The sequence below is a fragment of the Alligator mississippiensis genome, chromosome 1 (genome assembly GCF_030867095.1).
Source record: "Alligator mississippiensis isolate rAllMis1 chromosome 1, rAllMis1, whole genome shotgun sequence".
Taxonomy (NCBI): domain Eukaryota; kingdom Metazoa; phylum Chordata; order Crocodylia; family Alligatoridae; genus Alligator; species Alligator mississippiensis.
Window position 1 is genome coordinate 151,832,510 of NC_081824.1, and position 25,766 is coordinate 151,858,275.

Genomic DNA, 25,766 nt, shown 5'->3' on the forward strand with positions numbered 1-25,766 from the left:
TTGACCCTTTGCATCCAGTAGTATAGAACCTGCATCCTTTGCAGTGTCAGTCCCCACTACATGAAATATAGTGCCATATTTCTAAAGCTTGACCTCAAAAGTTAGGATTTTGCCCCTCATTCTTATGTAGAAGAAAATCAGCCTTTAGTTCCAGAGTTTCTATTAGAAGCTCATGGACTCAATGTATTCATTTTATTTAAATTATTTTAATAGATTGTACTACATTTTATATCCTGGCCTATGCTGTATTAAATTTAAATTTCATTTTAAGATCCTTTTATTTTTAAAAAAGGAAAACGTAATTATAATTTAAATAAAAATCAAAATATTTAATTTAATTTTTTTTAAATCCAATTTTAATGGTTTTTAATTGATTTTTATCAACCCAGGCCCTTACCTTAATGCTGTCCCTGAGCATCAGAATGTCTTCACTTTAAGTTATAAGGGGATTTCTCCCATTTGTAAAATGTCTTCTGTAGAAAGAGAATCATGTAAGTCAATTTTGCATGATCATAGGATTATAAAAAAATTAAGATTGGAAGGGAGTTCAGGAGGTCATCTAGTTCATCCCCCTGCTCAAAGCAGGACCAGCCCCAACTAGATCATCCCAGCCAAGGCTTTGTGTAGCCAGGTCTTAAAAACCTCCCAGGATGGAGATTCCACAGCCTCTCTGGGTAACCTGTTCCAGTGCTTTACTACCCTCCTACTGAGAGAGTTTTTTCCTAATATCCAACCTAAACTTCCCTTGCTGCAACTTGTGACCATTGCTCCTTGTTCTGTCATCTGTCACCACTGAGAACAGTCTAGCTCCATAGTCTTTGGAACCACCGTGCAGGTATTTGAAGGCTGTGATTATATCCCCCGCCCCCCCTTCTCTCCCCCCGGTCTTTTCTTCTCTAGATTAAATAAGCCCAGTTCCCTCAGCCTCTCAGAAGTCATGTTCTCTAGTCCCCTCACCATTTTCATTGCCCTCTGCTGGGCTCTCTCCAATTTGTCTATATACTTTCTGTAGTGGGGGGCCCAAAACTGGACACAGTACTCCAGATGTGGCCTCAACAGTGCCTAATAGAGGGGAATAATTACTTTCCTCGATCTGCTGGCAGCACTCCTACTAATACTGCCCAGGATGTTATTTGATGCCTGTGCAACAAGGGGACATGGTTATCTTATGTTCAGCTTATTGTCCACTGTAATCCCCAGGTCCTTTGGTACAGAGATGCTGTTTAGTGAGTCTCCAGCCTGTACTAGTTCATGGGATGGTTCTGTCCTTCATGCAGGACTTTACACATGCCATTATTGAATCTAATGAGATTTCTTTAGGTCCACTCTTCCAGTTTGTCGAGGTCTGTCTGAATCCTAGCCCTACCCTCCAGTGTATCTACTATTCCCTCTAGCTTGGTGTCGTATGCAGACTTGCTGAGGATGTACTCCATCCACTTTCCAGGTCATTGATGAAATTATTGAACAAAACCAGCCCAGGACCAATACCTGGGGTACTTCACTTGATACCAGCTGATATTAACTAGACACCAAGCTGTTGATCACTACTACACTCTGAGCCAGTTTTCTGTCCACCTTGCAAACCATTCATCCAACCCATACTTCCTTGGTTTGCTTGCAGGAATGTTGTGGAAGACCATGTCAAAAGCCTTGCTAAACTCAAGTTATATCAGACTGGGCAGAAATGACTTGCCCTTGGTGAATCCATACTGACTATTCCTAATAACATTCTCCTCCAAGTGCTTAGAAATGGATTCCTTGAGGATCTGCTCCATGATTTTTCCAAGGAGTGAGGTGAGGCTAACCAGTCCGTAGTGCCCTGGAGTTTTTTTTCTTCCCTTTCTTAAAGATGGGCACTATATTTGCCTCTTTCCAGTCATCTGGGATCTCTCCCAATCACCGTAAGTTTTCAATCATGGCCAGTGGCTCTGCTGTCACATCAGCCAACTCCTTCAGCATTGTTGGGCGCATCCTGTCTAGCCCTGCAGACTTGTATATGTCCAGCTTTTCTAAATAGTCCCTAACCTGTTCCTCTGCCACTGGCTGCTCACCTCCTCCCCAAAATGTGCTGCCCAGTACAGTAGTCTGGGAGCTGACCTTGCCTGTGAAGACTGAGGCAAAAAAGGCATTGAGTACTTCCATTTATTAAGGCACCCACACTTTCCCTGATGTAACTCTCGTTTGATTCTTTGACTGATTTCCCCCCCCCCCCCCCGCATTAATTGTTTGGGGCTGGGACTGGGGGACGGCATTGTGCCAATTTGGTTGCAAAACCAAGATTTAGTTTCATGATTTGTTGTTAAACTTTATTTTCAGAAATTGGCACCATTTATAAAATGAAGCAGAATTAGAAATTTGTACATATGCTAGTGTGTGTGGTGCGTGATATAAATTCTACAAATGTGTGTGTATATGTATATGCATACATTTTCATATCTCTGTGTATGTATACAAGATAACAGTTTGTTTCTGGCATACCCTTTGGATATCAAAATATCTTGAAAAGGTAGGTAGGAATTACTATCTTGATGTTGAAAATAATGGAACTGATTCTAAGTGATTTGCTCAAAGTCCATGCACAAAGTCCATAAGCAACTCTTCCACCATCATACTCAATAGATGAGGGGTAACCAAAATGCAGCACACATGCCACAAGTAGCACAGGTAGTCTCTGTGTCTCATGTGGTAGATCAGAGAGGAGACAGGCAACAAGGTAGCAGATAAGGCAGGAAGCAGAGCCCAGAGCAGCATATAGAAAAGGGTACGGGGCAGGGAGCAGAAAACAGAGCAGCAGATTGGGGAGGGGAAGGGGATAGGAGTGGCACTCAGTGTGGTTGCTGGGCTAATTTGTGGCAGCCCTGCCAAAGAGATTGGCTCCTACTGCAGTAGATAATATTTTTGTGCATGTTGAGGTTACTAACCAGTTTGATTGTAGTTGTCTGTGGCATAGACAGGTTGAGCTTTTGCTGTTCTGGAGTTTTTTAATGTTGCCTGTTAGTTCTTTGCTACCTACAGTACAACTGGCCTCATTAACTGATTATGCCCTCAATTCCTCTTGACAGTGCAATAAAAAAGTATTCTTGTTTTGGAGGGGGAGGTAGAAAGCATACTAATCTGCAGCTGCTGTTCTTCTTTATTCCCAGATGGTAGGAAGAATAGTAACTGTGGCTTATTCCAGTGCAAGAAATGATAATTTAGCAAAACTACATATGTAATTTTTTCCCTAATTGGATACTTGATTAAAATCCTGTGGTAAATGAAGGTGCTGCAGTGCCTAAGTTGTTGACGCATCTGAGGCACATTTGTAATGGTAACAGATACGCACTAGAAACCTGTTCCTAATAAACTGCACCTGTCTTTTGTTTTTTCAAGATGAGCAGCTCCGCTGCCCAGGTGCTGCGCTCAGCAGTGGCAGCTGATCCTTCCCTCCACCGTGCTGTGCATAAAAAACTGTTCCAAGTGGCAGAAGGCGAAAGTAACTGGAATGAACTTTAAAAATCAATGTGGAACAAAATGTTGCACGTGATAAAAAGCCTTTCTGGAGATAGAAAACTTAATCCTCCCACACTGATCTCCCCAGAAAGTGTATATCCTCTTAGGCTTAAAGCTTGCAATGTTAAAATGAGTGTTTGCTGCTAAACTGTACTCCCATAAATGCCAGTGCTGTGGCAAAGTCTAATATTCAGAATTTCCCTGATGAATAGGTATAATAATAAAAATACTCTTCTTGTTGTTATAACAACTTGCATTATTGGAGCATCCGAATGCTTGGAACAAAGTCAAGGCCCTATTGTGCTGGGCACTGTACTAATGCACTGTATGAAATGACTGCTATCCTGAACAACCTCGTGTGTGTTACTCCTTCTCTACTGAAGTCTGCAAAAACACTTTTTCAAGTGAAGACGCTTGATATTAAGGCTGGTTTTTAGGGAGTCATGCCAAGAAAGAAGGTCCACACGACGCCCAGTGCACCATTTAAACCTTTAAGTACTTCAGAGGGCTCTCTGAATTTTGGCCTTGCTGAGCTATGGCTAAAAACAGACGTGAAGAAATGCTGCTCTAAGTTAGAGGCACGAAAGGGCAAAAGCTAAAACATCAGCTAAGAAAAATATGTTTATTTTATAACACGTCACTTTGCTTGAAGAAATGCTCCTCCACTAGAATACATTTGTACTTCTATGTAATTGTAGTTCTTGAGACTTATTGGGTTAGTTCTATGAGGCAACAGCCATAATAAAATAGCTTGTTTGGTGGGACCTGACTTTGGTACAGATTTGACCATCTGTTGCCTAGTACGCAGGTAAACCAATAAAAGAATAATAATCGGAATCCTCATTACTGAATTCTCACAGGAGCCCTCGGGAAAGCTAACCTTGCTTGTGACCTGTGGCTTGGCTTGTGTTCAACAGACTTATTATTTTCCTGTTTTTTGTATTTCTAGCGAAAGGTGAGTCTTAAGTGAGAATAAAAATAGCTGCATATGCAAAACATAATTCCTTGTTTTATCAAATTTGGTCAGAGACCACTCTAATAACAAAGATCTTGTGAATTAACTTTTAATGCATCTATTTCTAGATATGTCTTTCTTATTTGTAGGGGGAGGAGAAGACCTGCAATTACTTGTGGTCCTACATTCTTCAAAATAAAATTGAACACTAATTTTAAATCCCCACAGAAACCTTTTGGTCCATATTTCTGTTAGTATTAAACTCTGATTTTTTTGTTTCTACCAAGATGTTGTAGGTCCATATCTGCCAAGTAATGTTGCATGTTTAGTCCTTATTTCTACCATGAGCTTTCTGTGGAACCATTCGTAAGTATGGAGGGCACTAAAGCCTTTAAAATGGCACATTGGCTCAAAAATGCAATTGAAATCAGTAGGGCTGATTATGTGTGGGATCCCTGGTCCCACACATAACCTACACAGGTTTATATCAGGAACAATATTTAACATGCTTTTATAATGAAAGAAGTTTCTCAATGGACAATTTCTTATAAATTAAGTAGGATGCCAGTATTACAGCAGGGTCTAGAAAAATCCAGTTGCTGACTTGAACTGGAAGCTTTGTCCTGGGCTTCTGTAGAATCAAGACTTTCAGTTCCTTCAAAAGGGAAAGCCTTTCTAAAGGATGCTTAAAGGTCCTGGAAATGTGGAGGAGCTATCATTATGGCAGTTCCATTGGTTGGTTGCTTGCTTGGTTTTCTTAAAGATATTTCCATCCATGAACAAAAGAGAAGATAAAATTCTCCCTGTTGCTGAGAAGTGACATTGTGTCAAACATTAACAGCCATCTTCAACTATGACATGTTCATCAGTGTACATATTTGTCCATTCCTTTGTAATTAACTGCATCTTCCGTTGATGCTATTGTGAGGTAGTAAATCACATTGCTATATGACATCTACATTTCTCCCAGATTATCTTAATTTAGTTTCTAATTACCCATATGTTAATAATAAACATTACTGGGTGAAAATCAACAGTAGTCACAAATGTACGTTTTCCATTTACCAAAATTCACTATTCAATTGCATATGAAATATCAGGTTTTTTCCAATTTTCTGTGTGTGTATGTGTGTGTATAGACACATGCATGCATGCATACATACATATGCACACACATGCATATAATATATACACACGTGTGTGTCTGTATGTATGTGTACATGTGTGTACACGCATGCATGTGTAGTGTGTGCATATACACATGTGTGCATGTATATGTATGATATGTATATACAGTAAAAACTCCAGTAACCGGCATCTTACAAGCCGGCATGCTAAATTAACCAGCATGCCGGCTTGTAAGATAAAGTAAAACCAGAAGTGCCCGCCGTGGCACTTCCGGTTTCTCCAAGCCCCCACAGTCCGGGGCAAAGCAGCCTGAGCTGCTGAGCCCCCACTGCCCGGGGACGTAACAGGCTGTGCGGTGCCTGCAGGGCCTGTGGGAGGGGTGGTGATGCTGCGGGAGGGGTGGAGGGACACCCCAGACGCAGCAGGAGAAGTGGCAGCCCAGGCCGCTCAATTAACTGGCATATTTTGTTATTCGGCATCTCCCCATTCCTGGGGGATGCCAGATAACAGCTTTTACTGTGTATATATATAGTGTGTGTGTGTGTGTGTGTGTGTGTGTGTGTGTGTGTGTGTATTTCATAGCCGTTAGGGCTGGAAGGGACCTCAAAGATCGAGTCCAGCCCCCTGCCCCAGGGGCAAGACGTCAGCAGGGGTCAAAGGATCCCAGCAAGATAAGCATCCAAACATTTCTTGAATTAATCCAGAGTAGGTGCTTGTACCACTTCTGGAGGGAGTCTGTTCCAGGTTTTGGGGACTCGGACAGTAAAGAAATTTTTCCTTTTGTCCAGCCTAAAACGGTTTTGGAGGAGTTTATGACCATTGGTCCTTGTTTTTCCTTGGGGTGCTCTGGTGAACAGAAGTTCTCCCAGATCCTGATGTACACCCCTTATGTACTTGTACTTGTAAACAGTGATCAGATCACCCTTGAGCCTGCGCTTTTCCAGGATGAAGAGTTCCATGGCTCTCAGCCTCTCTTCATAAGGCCTGTTCTCCTGCCCTCTGATCATGCGTGTGGCTCTTCTCTGGAGTCTCTCAAGCTTCTCGACATTCTTATTGAATTGTGGAGCCCAGAATTGGATGCAGTGTACACACACACACACATACACATATATATACATGTGCATATATGTGCATATATAAACACGTGCATACATATACACACATACATATACATGTATACACACACCTGTGTGTGTGTGTATGTATTGTGTGTGTACACACACAGACAACATTATCAAAAATATTTTGAGACATTCATGATGGCTTTTTTTAAAAGCCAGTGGGTGTATATGTATGTATATATTCATTCCAGATGCCATTAAATAGTAACTATTGTATAATGGTAACTATTAGTAAATGTTTACTTTAAAACAGCCATCATGAATGTCTCCAAATATTTTTTGTTATTGTTGTCATTAAGTATCCCAGAGATTATTATCATTAAACATCACCTACATTATGTAATGGCTGTCACGCAGGAGGATAGGTAAAAGTGTAGAAGGCCCTGGTCATAAGTAAAAAGGAAGGAAACATTTTACACCTGTTTACGTTTTTGGCTTATAATGGTAAGTGGTTTTCCCTCACTTGTTCCACTGTTCACTACTTACAAGGTGCATCTACGTGAGATGCCAATGTGCAGTGGTTACTGCACATTTATTTAGTACTTATATAATCAAGTACTAAATAAATGCTCAGGAACTGCAGTTACTGCTCAGTAGCACCAGTGAATGCCTTTTTAGTGATGCTACTGTGTAGTAGCCTAATAATACCGCACAATAGTGTATTACACTATTGGTGCCGTGATGCGCTACTGCACAGTATTATTCAGTGACTGCACAGTTGGCATATCATGTAGATGTGACCACTGTCAAATGGTAGCATTTGGCACTATTTGCTATTGTAACTTGGTTTATGTCACAACAACTCAGTAGTGAAGGTGATTTAGAGGCTATTTACAAGTGGAGGTTGCCCACTAGAAAATCTTGCACACATTCAAACAGAGTAATGCCATAATATAATTCAAGTGGGAAACTGTACCTTTTGAGTTGAGAGCCATTCAATACAAGTCTGTTGGACCTGGTTGTGCAATTTAGGGACTTGCTTTATACAATGCCGATCATTTGGACATTGAAGGAAGAATACTTCTGTTGGTCTCCATGGCTCTAAGTAAACTAAAACATATGGTTTTTTATTCTTTTGGTTTTCCTCTCATCTTTTCCCTACATCCCCAAGTTTCTGGTAACAATTTAACAGTCCTGCATAGTTATTATCAAATAGGGAATCCCTTTAAAAATTATTGACACCGGGTAACAAAACCTAATGTTTCATTACTATGACCGAACTACTTGCCTCCATTTAATTTAGTTAACAATAAGTCATATTAAAATATTTTAAAAGTAAAAAATATTTATAGGGATATTTCCACTGTCAGGCTATGGGACAAGGAAACGGTTTGTTATAATTGCTGTGAAATCTTGTCCATTCTCCCATTACTTCTTTCAGGAGGGGGGGGGAGTATCAACATTTTCTGAAAAATGATCACCTATAAATGCATAATTTCCCGTTAATTCCCATGCACGGTCTGCAGCTTTTCTCTTATGGTTCAAAATGACATCAGGATAATGGAGTGACCCATCCTGTGTAGCTATTCAGAGTTTCTGATTGGAAAATATTTTTTTTAAATATGTTTTATTTCTCTCATACTCCAGGAACATCGATAAAGACTTAAAGCAAAATGTTAACGTGATAGTTTTTCATCAGTCTTCAAGAAGTTAAGGTTTCCCTAGTTTGAAAGGACAGTTTTATATCCCTATCTCTACATGAAACTAGTTTTGTAATGATTTTGAAGCAAGAAATGAGTAAGAATAAATCTGTGCTTTGTTACTGATTTGCCATTAATGCTTAAAATTAGAATGGTTTCTACCACTGTATAACTAGGATATAAAAATATTCCAAAATTGGAAAGATGCCACGTGCATGCACATACACACAAACATGCAAATGCATGTGTGCACGTGCACCTACATAATGTAATGCAAAATTCACTCCTGAACAGAGCCTTCTCTGGCACTAGTAACTAGGTTAGAAGGAAAGGGCTGCTCAGTTGTCTTGGCTCTCTAACTGGGAATGCATGCTGCATCATTTGAAAATCACATAAATATATTATAAAGCAGCAGCAACTTCATAAAACTTACTGATGTTTTATTATATAAAGGCTTCCCTGCCTTTTTCATTTATGAAGTGCTTGAATTTACTGCTTGGGGAGTTCCAAGAACCGTTAAGCCGCAATTTGTTGATACTAGGTACTGCCCTAACAGCATATACAACCACTTTATTATATCCAGAAGAGATGAGAGACTTTTTCATAAGGAAGAGATGATTCTAATGGCTTTTCCACACTTAAGATTGGAACTAAATTCTTAAGGTTTTTAAACTTCATTCTAGTCCCCCTTTTTTAATTCCTCAGGAGTAAAGAGGCACGCTTGAAATTTGGTATTTGTGATCAGTGCCCAAGGGAAATGTGTGAAAATATGAAGCTGATTTTGCGATATGAGACTTGTAATTCATTTTTGAAAAATACTTTTAATAAGCTATAAAACTTCTAAAAATAGTTGTTAGGGCTTCTTCCCATGCTACCCCTTCAACAAGCTTTGGTCAGGTATGATCTAGGAGGAGCTATGCCCATGTCTTACTATAGGTTTTTTCCATGCTTCTGAGCCTTGCTAGTTGGTACATGGGGCCAATATATATTAGGTTATGTCTTGTGGTTGTGTTAGGGTTGACTGTAGTTTTGCTAATAGTTTAGACAGTAGGTCTGGATTGGGACGATCCTGCCTCAGGGAGAGGGTTGGGCTAGGTGACTCTCTGGAGGTTCCTTTCAGCATGACTTCTCTATGATACATTGGAGGTCAAAGGGCCTCTTAGGCCTACTGCGTCAGAAGAAAAGCATGGTTAAGGCACGCCAGTTTTAGTAGCCGGTAGGACATAAGAGGTTTAGGTGGTTAGCACCATGTCTAGCCAACTTTGGCTGAATGACATAGTATCCATTACATCTGGATCAACTTAAGCAGTTTTTAGTAAAAGCCTAAAGCATGGCTCAGACTAATACCTTGGAGTTGGAGCCAGACGCTAACTATTTGGTCATCATGTTGCTCTATAAATAAGTGTACAGATACTTCATTGTTCTTGAAATCTCTCCTCAGAACGGCTTGCTGTGATTCCAACTCCTCTCTCCACCCCACTCCCTCCAAAATGTTTAGGGTTCTGGCCTGCTGGCCTTACTACCTGCTCACACTGACCAGCATTCATCTCGCTGCTCTTTGAAGCAAAGAGCATAAAGGTCATATTTGTATGGCATGTGCAGCACCTAGCACAGTAAGGTTCCCAGTCCGTGAATGAGGCTTCTAGGTGTTACAACAGTAAAACACAAGGACTAAATTTAGTAATAGTTCTAACATCATTTCTCAGGTCATTTAGGCAATGCTTTCAAGCCCCTTTTGTCCATAGTGTCAAGGATGAATGAAAATATAGGTGAGGTAAGCCATTTTAAAAATTTTTAACCACTTCTTTATCATTCCTTTTTCCCAGGAATGACTTGTACTACAAACCTGAAATGTGTTTATTAAAGAATTCTAATATTATAAAAGCCTTAGTCTGTCTGTCCATAACGCTTTATTTGCACTCTGATTGGTTGTTTGAAATAACCAATGAGAGGGCTCCAAGAGTGTTCTGGACAGAAGGTGGTGGCGGAGCACCGCCATGATGGCAGGGGTAGAGCAGCGGGGGTGCCCCTTGGAGGTGGTGGCGGGTGGAGTGACCCCTTACCCCAAGTGGTGGCGGGGGGAGCAGCCCTGGCCACATTGTGCTGCAGGGAGACATAGCCTGCACAGCAGTCTGGGTCAGCCAATCAGATCTGCCTTGTGCACTGCTGTCATTTGTCATTAGGCTGTCTGGGGATCCTGCAGAGCACATGTGCATAGGGGCCCCCTGGCTGTGCAGGTAGTTATGTACTACAAGGAAAGAACTTTTTCTTTTTTCTGGTGTTCACAAACAAGGTGTATATTATATTCTGGGGCATATTGTATGCAAGAAACTAGGGCATAGCTTCCTTGCTTCTGGAAATGAAAAAATCCTAGAGCAGTGGGGAGGAATTGTAGTATGAATTTTTGCGTATTAGCTATTGTGTTTAAATGATAATAGTACCTCTATGATTGTATGAACAACTAAAACTCCATTTTGTGCTTGTTTCTCTTTCACATGAGTAGATGAACTTCATATGCATTGGGTACATGAGTGTCTGTGTGAGAGGGTGAGTGGTGAAAGAATGGTAACTATTTGCATGAAAACAGAAGAAGATTTAATTGATTGTGTAAGCAACAAGACACCGATGTATAAGTTACTAGACAGTAAACTAATTAACGAATGGCTGAAGAACTTGTCTGTGATCAGGTGCAAACAAGTAGAAATTTTGCATATCCTTCCATTTGAACTACAATGCTTCAAGGACACTTCAGAACTTCGAAAGACTGACTACACAGTGCTTCAAGGCAAAGATCAAGATTGACCCCAGCAGAGATAACCAGCTTTACTGGAATGACCCCAGTGGAGATAACAAGATGAAACAATCTTTAATTAAAGACTGAGCATAGAAAAACCCTAATGGTGAACAAAGACTTGAAATCCCTATAAAAGTGAGATGCAGGCAAGCCAAGATGGGGAATGCACTCGTGGAGCACAGGCATACGTTCCTGTATACCCCCTGGTCCTATCACCCTCAATAAGTCTGGACCTGGCCATCCAGTGCTAATATTGAGTAACATCTGCTGGTAACTATAACATCTTACTGGAGTGGTTTTGTCTGTATGTCTGTGTAAGTCTGTATGTATGCTTGTGTGTGTCTTCATATGACTGGTGTGTCCAAGCTTATGTATCTGCTTCATGTAACCAATAAACATGGCATTTTGCCTTATCCCCTTTTTAAGGTCTCACTCTTAATTTGAGCTATTGGCAGTTTTAAGTAACAGGATGTCATCTACAGGAGATTCTGGAAAATATACTCTCCATTTGTCTTGTTGGGGGGAGGGAATGGCTGGGAAGCTAACTCCTTGCCCTTTCCTACCCTCATGTTTGTAGCATCAGTTTTTGTTCCCATACCAGCAGCAGCAGATTCTTGAGGTGTCTTTAGACCTTACGCATTTTGCTAGATATTTAGCTTAGCAGGTGACTGTGTTGATAGTTTGAAACCTCTTTGGTCAAACAACTGATTTCAGAGGCTGTGAGCAGGTATGTAAAAGCTCCGTTGGTCAGACCTCTTCAGCTCAAAAGCATTTCCTATTTAGCTGGCAGCAAGTAGAATTAATAAATAATCTCCCACATATCAAATTGCTCAAGTTTGAAGAGACTACAGCTTCTACTGGTGTAGCCAGCAATTTTTTTTATAAACTTATTATAGGAACCACTATTTATTTAAAGAGGCTACAAGCTGAGCTAACAGAATATTTTTTCTGAGGAGCTAATTGTCATTGATTTCACTAAATAATGATAGTAAAATCTAATTTCTTTCAGAAGGAAATTAAGCCATATACAGCAGTGCAAATATATGCAGCAAAAAGCCAAAGAATTCTCTGAGGCAAAACTTTAAAGATGTAGTTGAACTACAAAAGTAGGGATTGGTAAATTACAGAACTGGTGAACTACAGAAGTAGGAAATGGTAAAATTTAAATAGAGATTCTACTCTGAAAAGTGGTTGGGTAACAACTCATTACTTGGTGGATGTTCTACGCCAGGTCTGTAGGCATAGTTTGGTTACTGATTAAAGTAAGTTTTCTTTTGTTTGCTTTTTGTAAACAACTTTTCATTTGTATCACCTTTTAGAAGATATATTAATAAAGTAGAGGAAGTTGGGTTCAGTATGCATAGTCAGCAGAAATTTTAGTAAGTAAGTTCCTTATTTGGATTGAGAAGGTAGGGCACTTTTACATGTGCTTCAACGTGTTCTGATTAGAATATGTTGGAGCAGATGCTGGGGCCTTTTAGAGTGGCTCCTGAGTGCACCCCAGAGCATGTGAATAGGGGCTCCTAAATTCCTTCCCAGCCCAAACTAGTTTGACTTTCCTTTTTCTATTAGGAACACAGAAGGTAAATATTATTTTCAAATACATTTTACATTGGATCAAATGGTCACATACAACACAACTGTACTATGACTTTTGCATCTTATTTTACTCATGCTGCATATTAAGTTGCTGCATAATTTATGACCAGTAAGCTTCTGTACTTTACATAAATGAGCTAATCAACTGCTTGAACCATAATATTGTTGTGGGTCTGGTGCTCTGAGGGCAGAATTCTCGTTACTGGAGTACCTGCTATCAAAATGATGAAGTATTTTGTCCAGCATTTATATAGCCCATGAACATATCAGAAACTAGCATTGTGTGTGTGTGTGCGCGCGCGCGTATGTGTCTATACACATATACATTTTAAAGGAGAAAGAGTTCAGCCATAAATAATCTGTTTGTTTATTTTACTGTGAACACAGGTTCAAGAGCATGAAAAAATATTATATGAAAGCAGGAAAGAAACTACTTAAAGCACGTAATTGGCCTATACCCTACAGCATCCCATGTGTAGTGATTTAGTATAGTATAGTGACAAAAGTTTTATAGTTGCAGTTTCCCCTGACTTCCCCTTATGAAAGTGGAGGTCACTACCCGGAAAGAATGTGCAAGACTTCTCCATTACTCTTTAATATTAAATGCAACTCAGTTTACCTATTTAATCTTGGATTTCTTGTTACCTGACCTTTAAGAAGCCATTATTTCTGGGGGCAGATGCTGGAGAATAGGGAATACGTGATCGCTGGGGTGCGTATATGTGTTGTAGACATTTCTGGATTGGGCGAGTGGATTTCCAGGACTCAGTGACACTTGTATTGCCCAAGTAGATATCTTAAAATATGTATGCTAAAGAAGGTGGCCCTATCAAGAGAACTTTTTTTCTGCCAAGTTGGCTGGTACAGAGGCAATGGATCACCTTTGGGAAGGACTCTCTGGTCACCTGAAAACTTGTAGGGGGTCCTCGGACAAGGGGATCAAAGAGGCTGCAAACCAGCCACATTAGAAGAAGTTTGATCTGGAGAGTAAATGGGCACTGATTGCAGAAGTTGAGTTTTTGTTGAAAGGAATCAGCAGTGCTCCTGGGACTTTTAGGCTATGAGGTCCCATTTCTTTGAAGAGACAAGAGAGAGAGAGTTCCTAGGAAATGTGTATGCTGCAGCACTGTCGCTGGCTCTATCTTCTGTCTTGGGGGACAGAGCCAGTGATAATGTTGCGGCATATTTACAGAGCAAGCAAAACTTAAGAAGATATAGCTGTATTGTGGTGGGACCCATCATAGCAGCCTAATGAGCATCCATCCAGCTCAGAAAAATCTACTAAGGGCTACCTCCAATTCATCGTTTAACCTTCTGCTTGTCTCCTATGGATCTGAGCTCCATGGAGCTTCTTGAGCTGAGGATAAAAAGGGCTGGGTCAGGCAGTGTCAGAATCCACAGCATTATCTGGGGACCCCTGCCTACAAGTAGCTGCTGGTGGTAATATGGCTCAGTGCCTTTATCACCTCTGCCTCCTGGGTCTTTTCTGTGGTTGCAATTGAGGAAGAAACTAGGAATATCATCATTTTCTGATCTAGATTTCTTTGAGCATGCTAATAAAATAGTAGATAAAGGGAAAATGGATCTTAAAATTTATTTGGACTTTCCCTAAGTCTTTGTCAGAATCCCTTGAGAAAGCTATAAAAGAAGCTAAATAGTCACATGGGGAAATGTATTCTTGTGGATTAGAAATGCTAGGAGATGAAATAAAACAAACCAAAGAGTAGGATTAAATTTATTATGCACTTGAAAGTCCGCAGGCTAGGACTGGTAAAACTCTATGTAGATAAGTGCAAGGTAATGTACTTTGAAGGAATAATGTGCTCTATCTGTACAAAACAAAAGGTGATCCATTGCGCTCCTGCTTGCACTAAACACCTATGACTTAGTGGGGCTAACAGAGACCTGGTGGGATTCATCCCATGACTGGGTGGTACATATTGAGGGCTATAGATTGTATAGAAAGGACAGGTTGGGGAAGAAAGGGGGGGGGGGTTGCACTTTATGTCAGTGAGCAATACACATCAACCCTCATCAAGACAGAATCCGAGGCTGAGGAAGTAGAAGGATTGTGGGTTAGGCTGCATGGGGGGCAAGGAGAAAGGGATTTGGTGGTAGGGGTCTGTTACAGACCCCCACACCAAGGGGAAGAAATAGATGCGGGGCTCCTGAGGCAACTCTCGGAGACCATAAAAGCTAAAGAGGCGGTAGTCATGGGGGACCTAAACTACCCGGACATCTGCTGGGAGACGCAGACAGCAAGGTCCCATCGCTCACGCAGGTTTCTAACTTGTGTACAGGACCTCCACCTGACACAGGAGGTGCATGGTCCCACTAGGGGGAATGCCATACTGGATCTGGTATTGGCAACGGGAGATGACATGATAGGGGACCTCCAGATCGGTAGCCATCTGGGAGACAGTGATCACCTTATAATAGAATTCAACATAAGACGGCGAGTGGGTAAGGTAACTAGTAGGGTAAAAGTGCTAGACTTTAGGAAAGCTGATCTCATTGCACTAAGGTGATTAGTCAAGGAAGCACTGCAGAGTAGGAGTTTTGATGGGATGGGTGCCAAAGAAGGGTGGCTGTGCCTAAAGGAAACGATCCTTTGGGCACAAAGCAAGACGATCCCCGAGCGAGGCAAAAGAGGGAAAGGGGCCAGGAGGCTTCCATGGCTGACCAGAGAAATCCAGGGCAGCCTAAGGGCCAAAAGGGGAGCACATAAAAAGTGGAAACAGGGTGAGATCACTAAAGATGAATATACCTCCTCTGCTCGTGCTTGTAGGGAGGCAGTTAGGCGGGCCAAAGCTACCATGGAGCTGAGGATGGCAACCCAAGTAAAGGACAACAAGAAATTGTTTTTTAGATATATAGGGAGTAAAAGGAAGGCCCAGGGAGGAATAGGACTCCTGCTAAATGGGCAGAAGCAATTGGTGACAGATAGGGGGGACAAGGCTGAACTCCTCAACGAGTTCTTTGCCTCAGTGTTCCTAAGTGAGGGGCACGACAAGTCTCTCACTGGGGTTGTAGAGAGGCAGCAGCAAGGCGCCAGACTTCCATGCGTAGATCCTGAGGTGGTGCAGAGTCACTTGGAAGAACTGGATGCCTTTAAGTCGGCAGGCCCGGATGGGCTCCATCCGAGGGTGCTGAAGGCACTGGCCGACGTCATTGCAGAGCCACTGGCGGGAATATTCGAATGCTCGTGGCGCACAGGCCAAGTCCCGGAGGACTGGAAAAGGGCTAACGTGGTCCCCATTTTCAAAAAGGGGAGGAAGGAGGGCCCGGGCAACTATAGGCCGGTCAGTCTCACCTTCATCCTTGGTAAAGTATTTGAAAAAATTATCAAGGCTCACATTTGTGAGAGCCCGGTAGGACAAATTATGCTGAGGGGAAACCAGCATGGGTTTGTGGCGGGCAGATCGTGCCTGACCAACCTAGTCTCTTTCTATGACCAGGTTACGAAACGCCTGGACACAGGAGGAGGGGTGGATGTCGTATACTTGGACTTCAGGAAGGCCTTCGTTACGGTATCCCACCCCATACTGGTGAACAAGTTAAGAGGCTGTGATGTGGATGACTGCACAGTCCGGTGGGTGGCGAATTGGCTAGAGGGTCGCACCCAAAGAGTCGTGGTAGATGGGTTGGTCTCGACCTGGAAGGGTGTGGGCAGTGGGGTCCCGCAGGGTTCGGTCCTTGGACCGATACTCTTTAATGTCTTCATCAGCGACTTGGACGTGGGAGTGAAATGTACTCTGTCCAAGTTTGCAGATGACACAAAGCTATGGGGAGAAGTGGACACGCCGGAGGGCAGGGAACAGCTGCAGACAGACCTGGATAGGCTGGACAAGTGGGCAGAAAACAACAGGATGCAGTTCAACAAGGAGAAATGCAAAGTGCTGCACCTAGGGAGGAAAAATGTCCAGCACACCTACAGCCTAGGGAATGACCTGCTGGGTGGCACAGAGGTGGAAAGGGATCTTGGAGTCCTAGTGGACTCCAAGTTGAACATGAGCCGGCAGTGTGACGAAGCCATCAGAAAAGCCAATGGCACTTTATCGTGCATCAGCAGATGCATGACAAATAGGTCCAGGAAGGTGATACTTCCCCTCTATAGGGCGTTGGTCAGACCGCAGTTGGAGTACTGCGTGCAATTCTGGGCACCACACTTCAAGAAGGATGCGGATAACCTGGAGAGGGTACAGCGAAGGGCAACTCATATGGTCAAGGGCCTGCAGACCAAGCCCTACGAGGAGAGACTAGAGAAACTGGACCTTTTCAGCCTCTGCAAGAGAAGGTTGAGAGGCGACCTTGTAGCTGCCTATAAGTTCATCACGGGGGCACAGAAGGGAATTGGTGAGGATTTATTCACCAAGGCGCCCCCGGGGGTTACAAGAAACAATGGCCACAAGCTAGTAGAGAGTAGATTTAGACTGGACATAAGGAAGAACTTCTTCACAGTTCGAGTGGCCAAGGTCTGGAACGGGCTCCCAAGGGAGGTGGTGCTCTCCCCTACCCTGGGGGTCTTCAAGAGGAGGTTAGACGAGTATCTAGCTGGGGTCATCTAAACCCAGCACTCTTTCCTGCTTATGCAGGGGGTCGGACTTGATGATCTATTGAGGTCCCTTCCGACCCTAATATCTATGAATTTATGAATCTATGAAAACTTAGGATTCTAAATTGGCTGTTGTTACTTGGGATAAGGATTTGGGAATAATTATGAACAGCTGGATAAAAATGTCATTTTACTGATAGTCCAGGAAGAAAATGAAATGTAAGGGCCCAAAAAAGAATGGGATACAGAAAAATATAGACCATATTCTAATACTATTTTTTGAGCCTCACTTGTGATACCAGTTTTGGTCAGCCTATCTGAAAACATTATAACAAAACATAGGTATGGAGAGAGGAAGGGAAAATAGCTGTATAGAGACAAATAATAGGAAACATGAGAGGCATTTAGAATACCAAGTTGTACAGAAAAGATAAATTCAGGTACTCCTGTTCTAATATTTCATGAAATAAGAACAAAGGAATGATGGACATAAATAAAAACCAGTATGTTGAAAATCCAATAAAGAGAACATTTTACCCACCATATAATTTGCCATATAAATGACTCACCAGAAGGTAATATAGAAGCCAGGGGCTTAAATGTAAAAAAACCCCATATATACTAGCACTTGTATACACTTTATATAATAATATCCACAATACTTCAGATAGGAGAAACATATATGAGGTGCGTAAACGCATAACACTTTGTCTTTCAGGACATAACCACTAAGAGTGCGTCCAGATGAGCGCGGACATGCCTCTTGCAGCATCCCAAACCAGTTTCACATGCTGCAAGAGGCACGCTGGAAACAACAACAACAAAAAAAAAACAACATTCCCCAGGTATCAAAAAGTACCCCGGGGGGAAAAAAGCGGGCCATGGCACAGAGGCAACCGGAGGCTCAGGTCTTCCACAGAGCTGCTGTGATAGCCAGCCAGAGTCTCTACAGCCAGCCCTTGCCCCAGTACTGAAGCACGCTGCCTGCCTGTGCAGGGCTCCATGCCTGGACCCAGGCTCCATGCCAGGCAAGAGGGGGGAGGGCTGGAGGAGGGTGGACCACAAGGGGGCAGCTTGGGAGGGATGGGTCCCCTGCCTGGCCCCAGCCCCCAGCCTGTTCCCCTGTCCCCTTGCCCACTGCCTCACCTGGTCCCTACCCAGCCCCACCCCCACTGCCCCAGCCTCCCCACACTCACCAATAGCAGCAGCGGCCATCGAGGCCACTTGGCCTCATGGCATAGCCTCCCCGTTCCTGCCCCCCCCCCCCTCCCCGCCACAGCAGGGGGCAGCAGGGCTCGGCCCTGGCTGCCTGGCACCTACACTGCCGCATCGCGTGGGTATGGGCTAGCTTGGCAGGATGCTGCGCAGCACTGCGCACTAGCCCCAGCAGCCCCAAGCTGCCAGATGTCACCCAGGGCTCAGCACTGCTCAGCCTGAGTGGCCCTGAGCTGCCTGAAAGCACACGGCGCCCTGCTGAGCCCACTTGACTAACTAGTGGCCCCTACAGTGTGGAGCCAATGAATGAATAATGCAACAAAATGCTTGGAATAACTAAGGCAAAAACAGGATAGGAGTGTCGTGTGAGTCGAAGGGTCAAAATGTGAAAATAAGTGTGCTTGAGAGGGACACCGAGCAGAGCTCCCCGGGCTGCACCCACCGGTCTTCAAAGGCATCCAAGGAACCGGTGGACACTGCCCACTGCTCACTCTGCCTGGAAACATGCACGGGCAAGTGAGAGAAAAGCGGCCCCGCAGTCTCTGGGCACATTCCAAGCCAAGAGCCTCCTTCCTGGTCAAGTACAGGGCCCACTTGGCCAGGGCCAGGAAGAGGTTATGTAGGAGGTCCCGGGACTTGGTGGGGCCATGGATGGGGTGACCAAAAACAAAAAGGTGGGAGGTGAAATTCAACCAGAACCTCAAGAGGAGGTTCTGAAGGTGGAGAGGCTGCAGCCTGGTGCACTCCAGGGTCATGTGCGCCAGGGTCTCTCCCAGAAGCTCCTGAGAGCAAGTAGCCCTGAGCTACTTGCCAGGGCAGCTTCTTATACTGCTGGGGCCAGCACAGGTGCTGGCCCTGGGGTCTAGTTCTCCCTGGCTGCTGGTCCAGGAGGAGACAAGCAGGGTAATTTTGCCCCAAGTGGCACAATTTGCCCCACACCACAGTGCATGTCCAGGCACATGTGCCGAGACAAAATGCCTCAGCTCAAATTTGTGCTGCTTCTATTTGAGCTGCTGCAAGCACACATGCCTTCATATGTGGACGTACCCTAAATGGCTATTATGGGGAAAAAAATCACCTTTGAGCTGGCTATTCCATAAATGTCCACTATAAGAGGCACTTGTATCTGGTACTGGCTCACTGTCAGTGATGAGATGCTAAACCAGATGGATCATGACCTTATGCACTACAGCATGCCTATGTGTCTTGTAGTGACTTCTGGTGACTTTTTTCTGCAGGAGTGGGACATATTTATTCTTTCCATCTCAGATTTTTATAATTAATAATTGAATTACTGGATCTTTCACCTGAATCACTTAACTCTAGCCACCTAAACCAAGTCTGCCTCTGTCCTGTTAGACTGATTTAAGGGTGTTGGAGTGATGTTGTAGCCACAGTGGTCCAGGAATTGGTCCAATAAACGATATCACCCACAAAAATCCTTGCTTCTGGACTGATTTATTAAAAAGAATAAATTACTTAATCCAGTGGTTCCCAAATTGTGAGTTGTGACTCCAAATGGGGTCACAACATCAGGAGATGGGGTCACAGGAGTGGGTGGCTGTGGGTTGGGAGTGAGGGGCCATGCTGAGGAAATGGGGCTGTGAATGGGGTCATGCTGAGGAAAAGTTTGGGAAGCACTGGTTGAAGCCCTGCTTTCTTATAAGGGAAGCATGCCTTAAGCTACAGTTGTGATGTGCTTCAACATGACAGCTTCAGCTGAAGAAAAGAAGCTGGCATGTTGTTGTTTATTATATATTATTTATATAGAATCAGTGCGTCATAGAGAGAAGGCCTTGCCTTTAAAGAGGTGACAGAGCAAAAAATAACAAATAGATCAAAGGAGGGAGATACGGTGAAACAGGAAACAAGTGACAAAACAGTGACATGCACGTAACTTAGTTTCCTAATTTTTTTTCCTCTCCCCTGAATGTCTGGCCATGCTGTTTTGTTAACGTGTTTTGCAGTGGAGTACAAAAATGTAGTGGCATTGTTGGGAAAAGTCATATAAAAATGTTATAACTGGAAAAGTTTGTGTGTCCCCCCCCCCCCCCCCCTTGCCTCAGCCTCATAAATTTCCACACTACTTGTATGCAATTTTTAAAAGATAAAATAATTTGCTTACAAGCAGATACTCAGCCTACAAAAGGTTAATAAGAATAGGTCTGTCAATCCAGGTGATTGACATGCTGGGTTTAGCACCTGGCTCAGTCTAAGCCAGGAGTGCTCAACCCTTGGTCCATGAGCCAGATGTGGCCCCAGAGCCATGTTGTTTGGCCCATGGGGCTTCTTACAGGTCTCAAAATTTGGTGGCAGGGTTGCAGTGTTAATTGCTGCTCCTCTGCTGCCAAATTTCTGGACCCATGGGGAGTCCCGTGGGCTGGATAGCATGGCTTGTTGAGCTACTTTGGGGGTGCAGGGCCTGATCCTGGGGCACAGTGCCAGGCAGTGGGTAGGCATCAGGACCTGATCCCAGCCCATGGGGCCTAATCCGGCTTGTGGATCAGCCCTGCGCCACTCATCTGGCCCACGAGGCTGAATTAATGGACACCATCTAAACTGGTTACAGGCATTCTCAGAGCCAAGCCATGCAGGGTCCTCACTGTTTCTGCACTTGTCCCTTTGCATCTGGGCAGGCAAGTTTAGATGCTTTTCTACTATGGCTGGTAACAGTTTACAAACACATAGTTAAAGTTGGGGGAAGTGAGAATGTGATGGTGAAACATGTGAGCAGACCTGTGTTAATAGATTGTTCTGGCTATTACAGGTAACAAATAGCAGTGAAGGCACAGCAGCATGATCTTCATTGATTGCTAATTAGCAGTCGGATGGCAAACTCTACAAGGACTCTGGATACACAGTGCACTCTTGGCCTTCTTGGGCTAAGGTCATGCATTTGTATCCCTGCCACTTTGTCAACACTGCTACCATTCCCTGGGTGAGCTAGATGAAGATCACACAGGTCTGTTGACAAGTGCTGGAACTACACGTTAGTTTTGCTGTATAGACATACCCATGAACTTTGACTTGAGGACCACACAGTCTAAACAGATGCAAGAAGGGTACTAATGGTAACAAGTTCAGATAAGTGAATTGATTTTCCCAAGGTCCTTTAGCAAACCAGTAGCAGGTATTGCTAATAGGTCTCCCAGGTCTCACAGTAGTGCCCTAACAACTTAGTGCTACTTAGTAGATTTAAGAACCTGTCCACCTTACCTTTAGTAAGCTATTCTTTTTCATTAATGTCTTAAATGGTGCTAAGAATAAATTTATTGTTGTAAATTATTCTTTTATATCTGGATATGGTGTGTAAATATGCGTGTTCAGGTTTCATAAGACCCAATTAAAACAAATATTTCTTTCACAGAGACAGCTAACAAATTGAATCAGAAGAAAATCTAGTTGCAAAACTCTTTTCCACCAAGTGGCACATATCTTGCATAACCCTGACAGATGTGACAGGGAAAAATCAAACTATGCAAATTGAAATTGCTGTCTTAAAATAATCTGAGCATTGGAAGGCTTCAGGATCTTTTACATAAATTAGGCTTTTGTTTGTTTGAAGAACTGTGATCACTCCTGCCAGAAGTGAATGATTAAAACCCCATTCTCAGGAACTTCATTTAGGTGCTATTAAGAGCTGACAACATTATGGTTTGACCATTTGACTTTCACCACAAGTGTCTATCACCTGAGCTGAAAAACAAAGCAGAGCATAAAGAGAATGCATTTGAGCCTCTTAAACTACTGACATAAATCTGCTACTGACGCGGAGGAAGAGGGACAGAGCCAAGACCCATTCTTTCCTGGGTTCAGTTTCATTGCCCCAGGTCACACTAGCACTGTACAAGGTCTCCTCTACTGTTGCTGTTCCTTCTTTTCACAATGTTTTTTGCTGCTGCCTGTCTTAACACAAGGAATATATTTTAAAATATTCTCTGGTGTTACTAAGCTCCATGTTTTCTGCCTCTATTCTTATCTAAATGGCACATGCAGAAAATTCAAATCATAGCACAACCATAGGCAAAATAATAAAGTCATTTTAGTTGAGAGCCAGTAAAGGATAAGTAATGGGATGTTGTCCTCACTTGCAGGTTAGTGATTAAAATCCAGGCATTCTTTGTTGTGGCTGAAAGCTGTTACAATTGTTGGCTCCTTAGTAACTTGTATGCAGTACATTTTATTGTCACTGTCTGGTTGCTAGTAAACATATAGTCATATGCTATAAAACCAAAACCACAGCTAATCTAATAAGAGACCCTGTTGGCTAGGATAGATTGATTTAAATGATATTTTAAAATAGCATGCAAAGAACTTTTTGTTTTAAATGATCTATATGAATCCCATTTTGCATTTATACTTCTTGTTATTTTCCTAAAGAAAGGTTAATTCCTTTTGCCTAGTAATTAAGACAATGATTTGCATGTAAATGTAGACCTTACACTAAACTTGTTACTTATTTTTGCTAGCTTATTTTTGCTAACTCTGTACATAGTTACACAATTACATATTTATTTCATTTTATGTTTTTCTTGTGGTGGTAAATGGCACTTCCTATTTACCCAATAATCTTTTATTTACCATTTGTGTCAAGATGCTTTTGGATAAAAATAGAATTCAGTGAATACGGAAAGCTAGCATTTTAAAAAGTGCATTTATTAGTTTAAAATGTGCATATGTAAAATAGGCTTATCAAAACTTATTTTGCTTTTAAAAATAATTTGTAAGTTAAAGAAAGGAAATATCTCTAGTTAGTGTGTTGAACTGATTATTTGTGGTGCCTAGGTCCTTGAAAAATTTAGAGCAAGTAGGTCTGAGCTGTTCTCACCTACTTTTTATTCCTAGACTGGAGAAGAAAAACATGCTTTCCTGATTTTTTTTTCAATTCCCAAATGGTTTCTTAAATTTAAATGAGCTAAACTGAATAAATTAAAACGAAGAATACATAATCTGTATCTTGCAACAGTAGCCCACATTGTCCAAAAGCTGGTTCAGCACCTCAACAAGTTCTTGTTCAAGTATGTAGCCAATTATTTCCCACAGGATAAGGGTTTGACACATTTTTTTCTCCAATTTTTAAAACAATATGGCTTTGAATATTACATTATAAAAGATAAATAAATTAGATTACTGTAATATTAAGCCTCATTATCAGTTGTAACAATTTCAAATCTAAAATAGATTTTTATTAAAAGAAAACTAGAGTTAAATGTACTTGCACTGGCAAATTGCTTTGATCCAGCCTGGGGCTGCCCCCCCCATGGTGCTCCACATGGGGTTGAGGCCCTCCCAGGGCAGCCTGCACCATGTTCCAGCCCGCACCCACTGGCCTGATCCTGGTCAGCGCGTACAGCTTACCAACGGGATTGCTTCTGGTGCAGTTGTTACTCGGCTCCCCTCACCTCCAGGAGCAGCTCCTCCCCCCCTTGCTTCTGCTGCACCCCTCCAGGCTGGGAGGAAGCTGCATCTGGGCAGCTTCTGCCCCAACATGTGGGGCTCCAGTCCACCCACCCTGCCACCCGCAGGTGGCTGCTCATTGTGCCAGGCATGCAGAATGGCTGGAAGGCAGCTGGGAGCTGGAGCCAGAGCCCCAAGTGCTGGGGCAGGAGCTTCCCAGCCTAAAGCAGCACAGCAGGAACAGGAGGAGCCACTGCTGGAGGTGAGGGGAGCTGAGGAGCAGCCACTTTGGGAGCAGCCCTGCTGGTAAGCTGTGCATGCTGACTGGCCCCAAGTGCTGTAGGGGCATCTGCAGACCGCAGTGCCCAGGCAAGCGCTGCTGCATATGTCCCCTCCTCCCTCCCTTTGCCCCTGGCCAGCTCCCAGGACGTAGCACGCAGGCATTCCCCACGCCACAGGGCAAAGGCTGTCCTGCTCCATGATCCAGCCTTGCCTGTCTGTCTCACTCTTAAACATTGCTCCCTGCTTGCCCGTGGCCCCGTCCCCCATAGGGAGGTTTGGTGAATTGTTGCAGCAGGGTGAGCGGACGGGTGCTGACCTGGCCTCCAACAACTCGTCAAAACTCCCAGGCCCAAATAATTTCCCACCCCTGAATTAAAAGGAAAAAGACCTGATCTGTATCTTCTTGGATTAGGTCCTAAAATTTGGAAAAGGAAACAACTTTAGGCATCACTAATTGTATCACATATGTTATTCTTTTTCCAGTTGATTTTAATAATACATTAGATGATTTAGGCAGAAAATTGCAGGGGGCAGAGCCAGTAAAAATTCAGTGAACAAATTGGATGAAATGCCCACTTTGTGTTGAAAAATTGACAAGGCTTATAATAGATTTCAGTAATACTGTACTTTAAAAAAAACAAAAAAAAAGAGTGCCCTGTGATGTGATTATTCTGGGGTTCAAGTTACAAACTTTGATGAATTATTCATTATATCCTTAAAATTAAAATAGGACCAAAGGTTCCTGTTGGATGCATCATGTTAATAGAAAGAAATTAAAAGCTTGCTTTTTATAACATGGAAAACATCCAGGAGAACACAAAACAACAGCAGACTCTCCCTTTGCCTGAAGAAACATGTTTATGCCCAAAAGCTTGCAAAGAACGGTTTTTCCAACTATTTAATTGGTCTAATAAAAGATATCACATTTACCCAAAGAACTTGAACTTTAACACTACTTTTCAAAAGGCTGTAATAGTGAGAAGATTAAAAAGGATGCATTTTTTCTGCCCATTACCTAAAAGTTTTTTAAATGCTTAAAAAAGACTTTCTCTGAGATGCATATTAACAATTTTTAGATTACTGGAAATGCATTCAGTCAAGAGGAGAAATTCCTCATGTTCATATAAAATGAAAGGACATTCTGAACAAGATAGTTTATTTTTCATGGCCAGCTTCCCAGGCGAACATGATCAAAACTTTGGGTTTGAAGTTACTTTAGTGAGAACAATTTTGGTTTTTTGAGGGGATTTTTTTGGCTCCAGTATGACTGGGGCTTGTGTGGTGTGATATTGCTATAAATCTTTCAAGAGATGTAACATAATCGATTGTAGGAAACTATCCGGATAGAATAAAAAATAAAATAGCTACTTTGTTGACTGGCAAACAGAAAAAAACATTCATGATTTGCAATGAATGTACTGTGCCCCTGGCTTGCTTTTAAAACCAGGCAGTCTAGCATGAAGTACTGAAGTACTTTGACATTCTAGCCTGTCAGTCTGTATACAAGTATAATTGCATACATTTTCAACATCAGACTGCAGAATTTGTTGAGCGTCCTCAACCTATACAAAACTACCTGTATTTGTAT

General features: G+C 42.7%; 1 protein-coding gene across 1 annotated transcript in view; it reads left to right on the forward strand.

Moving 5' to 3' along the window:
• KCNK1 (potassium two pore domain channel subfamily K member 1) overlaps nt 1–25,766 on the forward strand; it is a 50,242-nt gene that overhangs the window by 18,032 nt on the left and 6,444 nt on the right. The window lies entirely within an intron of this gene.